This window comes from Mus pahari, chromosome 7, assembly GCF_900095145.1.
Source record: "Mus pahari chromosome 7, PAHARI_EIJ_v1.1, whole genome shotgun sequence".
NCBI lineage: Eukaryota > Metazoa > Chordata > Mammalia > Rodentia > Muridae > Mus > Mus pahari.
In genome coordinates, this window is record NC_034596.1 from 108,594,022 (window position 1) to 108,607,409 (window position 13,388).

Consider the following 13,388-nt stretch of genomic DNA (forward strand, 5'->3'; position numbering starts at 1 on the left):
GTCCTCGATTTTGCTTGTGTTCTTTCAAGTGTCTTTAACCATATATACTACATTGGTCCTGGATGTTCTTATTGTAGACAGTATTGGGAGGAAGATGAACCTAGTTGGTCCTGGTTTTACAGGCCTCAGATGGATATCCTTGGTCTATATGGCTCCAAGCCTACAGTTCTTTATGATTCAGGAACCTCAGATCCCTGAGCATGGGGAGTATATTGGATGGCTGTCCTCTGTATGGGGGTGACCTTAGCTGTGACACACTACTTTGGGGATATAGAACCTGAAGAGGCTAACTTCTGTACTTAGAAAGAACCCCAGTGGATGGACAGAGACACCAACCCACCTACAAAACTTTCAACTCAAAATTTTTACTGTCTACAAGAAATTCAGAGACAATGATTGAGCAGAATCTATGGGAATGACCAACCATCTGGCCAAACTTGAGACCTATCTAATGGGCAAGCACCAATCCTTGGCACTATTAATAATGCCATGTTATTCTTGCAGATAGGAGCTTCTCATAACTATTCTCTAAGAGACTCTACCCAGTAGCTGACTGAAACACATACAGATAGAACTATAGCCAAACATTGGATGGAACTATGGGAGTATTATGGAAGTATTGGAAGAAGATGGGATAGGAACTCCAAAGAAAGACAAACCCAGTCAAATAACCTGGATGCTTGGGGGTTCTCATAGACTAAACCACCAGCCAAAAAGCATACATGGGCTGAAACTAGGACCCCTGAAAATATGTAGTAGATGTGTATCTCAGTCTTTCTGTGATTTCTCAAATAACTAGAAGGGGGCTGTTTCTAAAAGTGTTGCTTTCCTGAGGATCCTGTTCCACTAACTTGTCTGCCTTGTCTGGCTGCACTGAGAAAGAATGTGCCTAGTACATCAGAGACTTTATTTGAAGTTTGGTTTGTCTATGTACTGTACCATAATCTTTAGTTAAGAGTGAAATGTAGAATAATATTACCTAAGATTAAAAACACAAGATACAGCACATGCTTGCATGTAAAACAATCCTCCATTGCTGGCATGAGTAAAAATCTATACAACCACTCTAGAAATCAGTCTTGGTATTTCTCAGAAAAGTAGGTAATTCTAGGTTTCTAGGCTAATATCCACTTATTAGTGAGTGCATATCATGTGTGTTATTTTGTGATTGGGTTAACTCTCTCAGGATGATATCCTCCAGATGCATCCATTTGCTTAAGAATTTCATAAGTTCATTGTTTTTAATAGCTGAGTAGTACTCCATTGTGTAAATGTACCACATTTTCTGTATCCATTCCTCTGTTGAGGGACATCATGGTTCTTTCCAGCTTCTGGCTATTATAAATAAGGCTGCTATGAACATGGTGGAGCATGTGTCCTTATTACCAGTTGGAAGATCTTCTGGGTATATGCCCAGAAGAGGTATTGCTGGATCCTCCAGTAGTATTATGTCCAATTTTCTGAGGAACCACCAGACTGATTTCCAGAGTGGTTGTACAAGCTTTATTAGATATTTTCTATATTTAGATTTAAAATGCCATCCCAGAAGTTCCCTGTACCCCACCACCACCGTGCTCCCCTATCCACCCACTCCCATTTCTTGGCCCCGGTGTTTCCCTGTACTGGGGCATATAAAGTTTGCAAGACCAACGGGCCTCTCTTCCCAATGATGGATGACTAGGCCATCTTCTGCTACCTATGCAGCCAGAGACACGAGTTCTGGGGGTACTGGTTAGTTCATATTATTTTTCTACCTATAGGGTTGGATTCCCCTTCTGCTCCTTGGGTACTTTCTCTAGCTCCTCAATTGGGGGCCCTGTGTTCCATCCAATAGCTGACTGTGAGCATCCACTTCTGTATTTGCCAGAAACTGGCATGACCTCACATAAGTCAGTTATATCAGGATCCTTTCAGCGAAATATTGTGAGCTCAAGAAGCTGGACTCAAGAAATTCAAATAACCCCATTAAAACTGGAGTACAGAGCTAAACAAAAAATTCTCAACTGAGGAATACCTAAGGGCTGAGAAGTACATGAAAAAATATTCAACATCCTTAACCATCAGGGAAACGCAAATCAAAACAACCCTGAGATTCTACCTCACACCAGTCAGAATGGCTAAGATCAAAAATTCATGTGACAGCAGATGCTGATGAGGATATGGAGAAAGGAACACTCCTCCATTGCTGGTGGGATTGCAAGCTTGTACAACCACTCTGGAAGTCAGTCTGGAGGTTCTTCAGAATATTGTACATAGTACTACCAGAAGATCCAGAAATACATCTCCTGGACATATACCCAGAAGATGTTCCAACTGGTAATAAGAACACATGCTCCACTATGTTCATAGCATAGAGAGAGAGCGAGAGAGACAGATCTGGAAATTCTGTATTTGCAAGACACTGGCATGACCTCACACAAGTCAGCTATATCAGGGTCCTTTCAGCAAAATCTTGTGAGCTCAAGAAGCTGGACTCTAGAAATTCAAATAACCCCATTAAAAATGGGGTACAGAGCTAAACAAAGAATCTTGGGTGGATTGGATGGATTTATCCTGAGGATGGTAATGCTAAGTACAATAAAAATTTCAAGGGCAAGGCAGCACTGACTGCAGACAAATTCTCCAGCACAGCCCACATGGATCTCAACAGATTGACATCTGAGGACTCTGTGGTCTATTTCTGTGCAAGACACAGTGGTGTAACCACATCCTGAGTGTGTCAAAAACCCTGGATGAGCAGGTAGCTGCCCTGGGACTGAGAAGACAGAAAGATTAATATTTAGACTTGATCAGAAAAAGTAATATTGAATGTACATTTATTGTCTCCTCCTTACATTTCTATAGTGTCTTTGTCATCTTTTTAAAATGACTTTTATGAATTAAATTATGCTTATTTAGGATAAACCTATAGTTCTAATCTCTTCACTAGTGACCACCTCCATAGTCATGTTATTTTTTATTCAATATAACAATAACAGCAAAAATTATAATAATGCACAATAACAATATCACTGGATTCTGAAACACCAGAACTTTTTATTGAAATAGTTGGAGATAAAGGATAATCTGAATTTAACCTACAAATTCCAAATCACCACTATCTAGGCAAAGGAAAACTCCTTTCTTTTTATTTTTCTTTATTTCTTTTTTTTATTGGATATTTTATCTATTTACATTTCAAATGTTATCCCTTTTCCCAGTTTCTTCTCTGGAAACCACCTATCCTTTCCCCAAACCCTCTGCTTCTATGAGGGTGCTCCACCCACCCACTGACTTCTGCCTCCCTACCCAGGCATTCCACTAGATTGGGACATTGAGCCTTCATAGGACCAAGGTGTCAAGGTGTCCCAACAATGTCAGACAAGGCCATCCTCTGCTACATATGCAGATAGAGCCATGGGTCTCTCCATGTATACTCTTTGGTTGGTGGTTTAGTCTTTGGGAGCTCTGGGATGTCTGGTAGGTTGATATTGTTGTTCTTCCTATAGGGTTGCAAAACCCCTCAGCTCCTTCAGGCCTTCCCCTAACTCCTCCATTGGTGTCTCCATGCTCAATCAAATGGTTGGCTGCAAACCTCTGCATTTTTATTGGTCAGGTTCTGGCAAAGCTTCACAGGAGACAACTACATCAAGATTCTGTCAGCAAGCACTTCTTTTCATCAGCAATAATGTCTGGGTATGGTAACTGCATATGGTATGAAACACCAGGTGTGTGTGTGTGTGGGGGGGGTGGTCTCTGGATGGCCTTCCCTTCAGTCTCTTCTCCATTCTTTCTCCCGATATTACTTTTAGGGAGGATCAATTCTGCATTAAATTTTTTGAAATGTGTGGGTGGCCCCATCCCTCAACTGGGGGCCATGCCTATCTACTGGGGATGGTCTCTACAAGTTCTATCTCTTCTTGGTTACTTATCTCTGTAACTTCATTGTCTACAGAGATCAGCTGAAGGGGGAATTGGCAATAGTTTATCTGAGGATAATTATTTATGCCTCAGAGAATTTAAGTTCTGCCATTATAACTATAATATCCCTCTTAAAGGCAAATTCCTCTTTTGTGGCAGTAGGATCCAGCTCTATCAGTTCCCATTTTTAGAAAGATAATGGCAGGCAAAAACAGGCTCTTTCCTGTCTTCATTAGGGTATTCCTTGTGCAGAGCACCTGTGTACAGATGACAAATCACTGACTCTATATGGTTTAACAAACAAAGTAAAAAGACTTACAAAATAGTGGTGCAGAGGAATGAGACTATTGGTATTACAAACTAAAATGTTGAAGCAGTTCAGGACCTTGCTGACCCTTAGAAGCTGAAACATTTTTGAACTTAGTGCTGAAATATATGCCTGTATAAACAAGAATGGGTAGTTAATGTAAAATAGAACAAAATAAAACAAAAAACTGCTTAGAGAAAATGAAAGCAACCAACCAGGTAAGATCTCTGAATCTGAGAGATCTGCAATGAGAATCATAAAAGAACTTCAGAGACTCAGAGACTGAGCCATCAACCAAAAAGTATACATGAGCTAGACTAAAGCCCCTGGCATTTAGGTAGCAGAGGACTGTTTTTTCTGGTCTCAGTGGGAGAGGATGCTCCTAATCCTGCCTTGATGTGATGCCCCAGGTAAGCAGAGCTCAGCTGGAGTGAGAGGCTGGAAGGGACCACCCTCTCAGAGAAAAAGGGAAGAGAGCATAAAGTGAAGAACTCTTGGATAGAGGGCTTAGAATGGAGCCTCATTTGGAATATAAATAGGTAAAATAATTTTCTTTTTAGAAAAGGAAGTTGGAGAGATCTTTTAGAAATTTAAATATACACCTGAAAGATTTGGGGGTAATAAAGAGCAAACACACTCAAGAGGAGCAGACAGCATGGAATAATCGAATACAAGACTGAAACCAATTCATTAGAAAGAACATGAACAATTAAAGAATCAAGCAAATCACAAGCAGGTTCTGTGAGAAAATCAACAAGACTGACAATCCCTTAGCCAAAATAATGAAAAGGCACAGTGACAGTATCCAACAAACAACCTCATAAAAGACAAGGGAGATACATCAACAAACACTGAGGAAATTCGAAGAATAATTGAATGATACTTCAAATGTCTAAATTCCACAAAATTAAAAATATAAAGGAACATTTACCTAAACCTATATGAAGGGCAGATCAGCCTGCCTCTCGCACTGTGAACACGAAACCTGCCAATCCCAGACTCATTTGCCCTAAAATATCATAAGTATGTAAAAGGCTGGAAAAATATTTCCCAGCAAATGATACCAAGAAACAAGCTGGAGCAGCTATTCTAAGAGTGAATAAAAATGACTATCAACCAAAAGTTATCAAAAAAGATGAGGACGTATAATTCATATCCATCAAAGGAAAAATCTACCAATATGAACTCTCATTTCTGAACCTCCTATATTCTAAGAGCCTGGAACTTCTGTGGGACCACACAAGCACAGTTAGCAAAACACCTAAAGGTTACACAAGACTTAATGCTGAAAGACCTTTTTGTTTACGCAGAAGTTGGTGGGATTTGACACGTCAAATTTTTATTATACTTTATACCCAGCTATTCCAATGACAGTTCTAATGTTTCTCAGACCTAATCACAGTTTCCTTTTTTTATTGTTTTATTAAGAAGAAACATGTTAACAGATATGGTCACTGGTAAACAGATGAACAAGGTATGTGATACTCTGTGAGCATCCTAAATTAATATGACATGATTAATAGATGACCTTTTGCAAAGTTGACAAAAGCACTATAGGACTCTAAGAAACACACACAGAAATGGATTATTTAAATAACTGTGTCTGAGCAAGTCTACAAGCAAAACTTCTTTGAGTATTCTCAGTCCCAGGGTAGCCTGCTGTCCTAACAGTGTTTCTGACACACACAGGATGTGGGTGAAGCACTGAGTCTTGCACAATAATAGTCCACAGAGTCTTCAGATGTCAATATGCTAAGTTCCATATAGGCTGTGCTCAAGAACTTGTTCGCAGTCAGTGTGGCCTTGTCCTTGAACTTTTGATTGAACCTAGTATCACTGTTGTAAGGATAAATCCTTCTAATCCACTCAATGCCCTTCTAGGCATCTGTTTCGCCCAGTGCATGTAGTAGTTGTTGTGCCTGGCCAGGGAAGAAGGAGTGAGCTCTGGGCTGCAGTACACAGCATGGAAACCTGCTGTCTGCATATCCTGCTTGTTGTGGGCTGGATGGAGGATGGGAACTTCTGTCAGGGGGGTGGGGAACATAGGCAAACTGTCTGTATACAACACTGAAGTCTCCCTAGTATCAGTAATTTGGGGGGTTACAACATAGTCAGTGAAAGAGTAGCCAGAAGCCTTGTAGGACATCTTCACTGAGGCCCCAGGCCTCACCACCAAAGCCCCAGACTGCTGCAGCTGGACCTGGGAATGGACATCTGTGGAGATAAATGCAGAGTGGATGACATTGTAGCTGAGTATATGGCCAGACCTCAAGCCTGCTACTGTGAGCCCTTTATTTGTAGCTGTTGCAACCAGGAAGAGGATCATACAGCTACATTCCATGGTGAGGTTCTGTGTACTCAGTGACTGTAGAGAGAACAGTGATCTTATGTTTTTGTGCAGTGTAGACATTCCTGTATTAACAACCATAGACTCACATGATTTGCATATTCATGAAAAGAATACATCTTAGCTAAGGACCTACTTCCTGCTGGAGAAGAAAGGACACCTGGGTCAGGAATCAGGACGCTGAAAATCAAGTCTGAATCCTGTCTGTGGATCCCTTACCTTATCCCTGAACCTTCTATTGAAGGCATATGCACTAAAATGATTTGCAGCCTGAGACAGTATCCCCACAAATGACACGGTTAACAGATGGATTTAAGGTGGTTACAAGGATGACAATAGTGATGGCAAATTTCCAAAACAACTTAAGTTATTAGAATTTCTATCCTCCTTTCAATACATAAAATTAACAATTGCCTTTCCAACATGTTATATACTAAAATATTATCGCTCAAACAGCAAAAACTAAATGTACTCCAGAATCATTTGTGCATGAATGAGTCTTGCAGCACCATTGAAATAACTAAGTTATGGAAATAAATTATGTATCTGTCAACAGAAATTTGCATCAAGAAGAATACACACATGCACATACACACATACACACACACACACACACATATATATATATATATATATATATATATATATATGAACAAAATATAAATTTTTGATGTGTTAAACAAAGAATTTACACTGTTTGGGGGCATGAAAATATTACAGGTCAATTACAATAGGTACATATATGTTAATAATGGAAAAACAGCGGGCACAGAGACTCCCACACACCCAATACATCTCTCTGCTGGGGATTCTTGGTCCTACTGTGCCTGCGGTTAAACTAATTTCCAGATAGATTTGCCATCCTTCACACTGAAGTTGTCAAGTCTGACTTAAGCAGTTAGGTATTCCTGCAACTTCAATGCTGACAGGTTTCAGATCCTGGGAGAAATGAGGCAGTTTGACAACTTGACCATTATCCATGTAGTCTGCCATAGCTAGTTCATCTGTAGCCAAGTGTTTTCACCATGTCAGCCTGTGTTGAAGTCTTTCTTATGGAGTAGACAACACATCCACTTAAAAAGAAATTGGTTACTACACAACAGACGGGCACTAGTGGGTACATATTTTAAAGTCCTAGATCAAGTACTGTATAAGATCACTGAGGCCTATGTATTTCTGCTAAGCAGTATGACACAGTCTTGCACTAGGAATACTAAGCAGCACATAGACTATCGTGGTCAACTGCAGGCTAGCTTCTCTGTGTCCTGTACTGTAGTCCTTAGTTAAGTGTAGATTAAAAATATTTAATGTCCCAATTATAACTCAGTGAGATGATAATACACAAGAATGCAAATGAGAACAGATAAGTACATGATGCGGAAAAAGTTTAATCATTACTCATAGTTGATGTAAGTGTAAACTAGTGGTGTGTACTGACTTTTGGATTCTGTTTGAAAATATAACCAAAAATATTAAACAAAACTGTGCTGTGTCTCAGCTCTATCCCACCCAAGCATGTACTCAAATGACTCTATATTATTACAGAGACACTTGCATATACATGTTTATTGCTGCTCCATTCACAGCAACTGGGAAATGGAAACAGTCTAGATTTATAAAGGACAATTAAATACTGACAATGTGTGGGGTATAGACCATGAAATATTTCTCACTGTTAAAACATGAAATATGAAGTCTATACGTATGTGGAAGAATCTAGAAACATGGCTAAATGAGGTCACCAAGGTCCATAGAAAAAAATGCCTCATGTTTTTATTTTTATGTGTAATTCCATGATTTGATTTTTTGCTTTTATTTAGTTATTTTTTACACTTCATATTTTATTCCCCTCTCAGTCTACATTTCGACTGTCCCACATCCCATACCTCCTCTCCACCCCTGTCTTTAAGAAGATGTCTCCATCTGCACATGGCTACCCCTCATCCCTGACCCCACCAGACCTCTAAACTCTCTGGGACCTCCAGTCTCTTGAGGGTTATATGCTTCTTCTCTGATTGAATCCACACATGGCAGTTCTCTGCTGTATATGTGTTGGGGCCCTCTTATCAGCTGGTGTATGCTGCCTGGTTAGTTATTCAGAGTCTGAGAGATCTTGGGGGTTCAGGGTAATTNAGACTGCTGGTCCTCCTACAAGATTACCCTCCTCTTCAGCTTCTTCCTTCTTTTTCCTAATTCAACCACAAAGATCAGCAGCTTCTGTCCATTGGTTGGGTGAAAATATCTGCAACTGGCTCTTTCAGCTGCTTGTTGGGTCTTTCAGAGGGCAGGTATGATAGGTCCCTTTTAGTGAGCTCTCCATAGCCTCAGTAGTAGTGTCAGACCTTGGGACCTCCCATTGAGCTGTATGGTACTTTGGGCCTGTTGCTAGACCTTCTTTTCCTCAGGCTCTTCTCCATTTCTATCCCTGCAGTTATTTCAGACAGGTACAATTACAGGTTATAGTTTTGATTGTGGGATAGCAATCCCCTCCCTCACTTGATGCCCTGTATTTCTGCTTAAGGTAGGCTCTATAATCTCCCTCTCTCTACTATTAAGCATTTCACCTAAGTTCCCTCCCTTTGAGTCCTGATGTTTTCTTAGCTCTCAGGTCTCTGTTGCATTCTGGAGGTTCCCCCTAACCTCCTACCTCCTGAGGTTACCTGTTTCCATTCTTTCTGCTGGCCTTCAAGGTTTCAATCCTTTCCTGTCACCCAATACCAAATCTGGTTCATCTCTTCCTCCCACCTGTCCACTTTCCCTCCCAGGTCCCTCTCTCCCTTCCCCCTTTGATTGCTTTCTTTTCCCTCCCAAGTGGGACTGGGGTATTTTTATTTTGTGTTTAATATGTAAAAGCCAAGAGAATAGAAATGAGCCCTTAGTATCTGAGGAATTAAAGGATATGACATAGTAAAATAGAGATAAAATGAAAGGAGATATGTCAGATAGTTGAGGCATGATATTTCAAACATGAAATGGTATTGGGAAATGGAGAATAAAATATAGGTGCAGTGTAAATCAAATTAAAGTGTCATAAGACAGGTAAGATGAATTCTAGGATCTTTAATGTAAGTACAAACTTAACATATGAAGGATATAGAATCAATATCGCACCTCAAAATGAATTAAACATATTGCCAATAAAAATGTGCATTAGGGAGTAAAAAAGCAACAAAACTTAAGAATTAATTTCTAAACAAATAGTCAAAAATAATAAGCAGTACACATTTGGAAATGTCTTTATGTTGATGTGTTAATTTTATTTTCAGTTTGTAGTGTAGGTTATGGATGTGCTGATACAGTAATTTTATCAAAAATAATAAATTTAAGGAAAGAGTATGAAAAACTGGTGATATTCAGACTTGAAGTTTGGTTTTTAGTATTGTCTCAGTGTTCTAGTTTTGGTCATGTGCTATGGTTACATGAGACATCACTTGAAAAAAGCTGAGTAGAAAGCACAGGTGTGATGTTCTTGTTTTATTTTAACACGGAAGTCTTTGAACAGAGGTACCTCCATGGGTGGACAGTGCAGCTCCCAAACACACGTGTTGTTAATTGAACACCTTGTTGCCAGTCACTGGATAACTCCCTGTAAGTTCATTGCCAGGGAGGCTCCTCCACAGGTGCTGAGAACAGTACAAGGAAACAACATTGCTCTTACTTGCATACAGAAACTCAACAGTTAGACTCTTTTTCTGAGAAAGAATTTAAGCACTGAATAGATTATAAAATCCAGAGGAGTCGAGTGACTCCAAGGAAACTCTCTTCCAGACATAACACAACTCATGTGCTTGTGAACCTACAGAGAGTGCCAGCATGCACAGGGTATGCACGGATTGAATCAAAATGGAGTCCCAATGTTTAGAGAGGAAAATGGTCACAGATTCTCTCCCTTAACCAAGAAGTTTTGAAATTGACACTCATGTGTAAAGAAAAATTAGCTTTCTCCAATAGCATATTATTGGGTTTATTAGACACACTTAAGAATGGACACATGTCTAGCAATAGAATGCCAAAACCAAAAGAACTCAACAGTATTTTGTAGATATCCATTCTAGTTTCTGTGCATTTATTTTTTTGCACTTGTTTTTTGGTTACATGCATTGTTCCAGAGCTGCATTTTTATGTATTTAGTGTGTGTATCTCTGTGTGTGCATGTTTCTCCTTTTTTGATTCTTCAAAGACCATTTTATGTTTTTTTTTTTTTCTACAGAAAGAATGAAAGTGTGTGTAGTTGAGTGAGAGGGGAAGGACCTGGAATAAGTTTGGAAAAGGGATTGTGATTGATGATAGGAATACATTGTAAAAATTTATATATAATAACAAGAATATATAAACATTTGAAGTGCTTGAAAAAGAATTTTCACTGTGATTGAGCATGGAAATGCTGCATATTAGTTAAGAAAGAGGATAGAGAGTCCCCTCCACATCCACACCCACATCCCTCTGCTGGAGATTCTTGGCCTCATAATGCCCCTGCTGGCCCTGAACTCCCATGAAGGTAGATTTACATGGAAGTTGCCCAGCATAACCACAGCGGTAACATATCCATATAACTAGTGGCTGGGCTCAGATGCAGGCAGAAATGGCTCTTTTTATCTGGATATGACGATTGATGGTTCAGAGTCAAAATTTAAGTTGTTTCTACATTATAATCAATGATGCTTTGAAAATCATCCTCTTTCCTAGTGGCAGGTGCATCCAGCTCTAGCAGTTCCCATTTGAAATGAGGTGTACACAGGTGACATAAAGGTCTTTTTTGCCTCCTTCAGGCTGTACCTGAGCCAGAGAAGCTGAGGACAGAAAGACAACAAGAGACTTGAACTCAGATTTATCACTGCTTGTATCCATGTATGAATTCCTGGCATATGAACATACAGGAGTCAACACAAAGAGGAGGAATCTTTGTTGTACTCACAAAAAAGTTTCTAGTTCAAAAAATTGACATTGAGAAGGAAGTAGAAATCAAATATATTCTGCAACACAGTCTGTATCCCAACCTGCATGTGCATCCATTTAAGTGGATGAATAGAGAAAGGAAATTTCCGAGGCAAGAATTCTTTTTTATTAGATATTTTCTTTATTTACATTTCAAATGTTATCCCCTTTTCTTATTCCCCCCCCAAAAAAAAATCCCCCTTCCCATCTCCCCTTCTCCTGCTCACTAACCCACCAACTCTTGCTTCCCTGTCCTGACATTCCCCTATACTGGGGCATTGATCCTTCATAGGACCAACGACCTCCCCACCCATTGATGAATGACTGTCATCCTCTGCTAGATATGCAGCCTGGAGCCATGAGTCCCAACATGTATTTTCTTTTGTTAGTGGTTTAGTTCCTGTGAATTCTGGGGATACTGGTTGGTTCACATTGTTGTTCCTCCAATGGGGCTGGAAACCCCTTCAGCTACTTGGGTTCTTTCTCTAGCTCCTCCGTTGCAGACCTTGTGCTCAGTCCAATGGATGGCTGTGAGGATCCACTTCTGTATTTGTCAGGCACTAGCAGAGCCACTCAGTAGATAGCTATATCAGGCTCCTGTCAGCAAGGACTTTTTGGCATCCAAAATGGTGTCTGGGTTTGGTAATTGTATACAGGATGGATTCCCAAATGGGACATTCACTGTATGGTCTTTCCTTCAGTTTCTATTACATGTTTTGTCTCTGTACCCTCTCGCATGGGTATTTTGTTCCCCATTCTAAGACGGATGGAAGTATCCACACTTTGGTCTTCCTTCTTCATAGTACTACCTGAGAACCCAGCTATACCCTTCTGGGCATATACCAACATGTAATAAGGACACATGCTCCACTATGTTCATAGAAGCCTTATTTATATAGTCAGAAGCTGAAAATAACCCAGATGCCCCTCAATAGAGGAAAGGATACAGATAATGTGGTACATTTACACAATGGAATACTAATCAGCTATTAAAAACAATGAATTCATGAATTGTTAAGTAAATGGATGTAAATATAAAATATCACCCTGACTGATGTAACCCAGTCACAAAAGAACACACATGGTATGCACTGATTGATAAGTGGATATTAGTTCAGAGATTAAGGATCCCCAAGATAAAATTCATTGACCACATGAAGCTCAAGAAGAAGGAAGACCAAAGTGTGGATACTTCTGTACTTCTTGATAAGAATTCTAATGCACAGAGAATATATGTCTGTAGAATGCATTTTTATAGGGGGAATGGAATATGGAGTGTAAAAATAAATTAAAAATAAAATTAAATTTAAAAAAGAAAGCCAACAGAAACAACAGAGCTTCTTGGTCAGGGTCCCTTCAGGACTTCAGCCTTAGCCAGGAGGCAGAGCTGAGACCCAGACTCCTGGGCACCTTCCTTGCCAGAGGAGCATTGGCCTACATGGAGGGCTCTGACTCCAGGACTCAGGAGGTGGATCAGAGCTCCAGACTTCTGGACACCTGCTCTGTAAGAGGAGATCTTGCCTGCAGAGAGTGCTCTGACCACTGGGACCCAGGTGAGAGTTGGACTCCCAGGAGTGCTGACAGAGGCTAACAGAATCACAGGAGGAACAAGCTCCAGCCAGAGACAGCTAGAACATATAACACCAGAGATTACCAGATGGCGAAAGGCAAATGTAAGAAACTTACTAACAGATTCCAAGAACACTGGGCATCATCAGAACCCAGTACACCCACCGTACCGAGTCCTGGATACCTCTAAACACCCGAAAAGCAAGAATTGGATTTAAAAACATATCTCATGATGGTGGCAGAAGATTTTAAGGAGAGCATTAATAACTCACTTAAAGAAATACAGAAGAAGATGGATTAGTCAGCCATCGTTGGGAAGAGATGTCCCTT

At 40.0% G+C, this 13,388-nt stretch overlaps 1 pseudogene; it reads right to left on the bottom strand.

The window, feature by feature from the left end:
* Window positions 1-5,871: 5,871 nt before the first annotated feature.
* Window positions 5,872-6,548, bottom strand: LOC110324131 (annotated as a pseudogene).
* Between the last annotated feature and the right edge of the window lie 6,840 nt (window positions 6,549-13,388).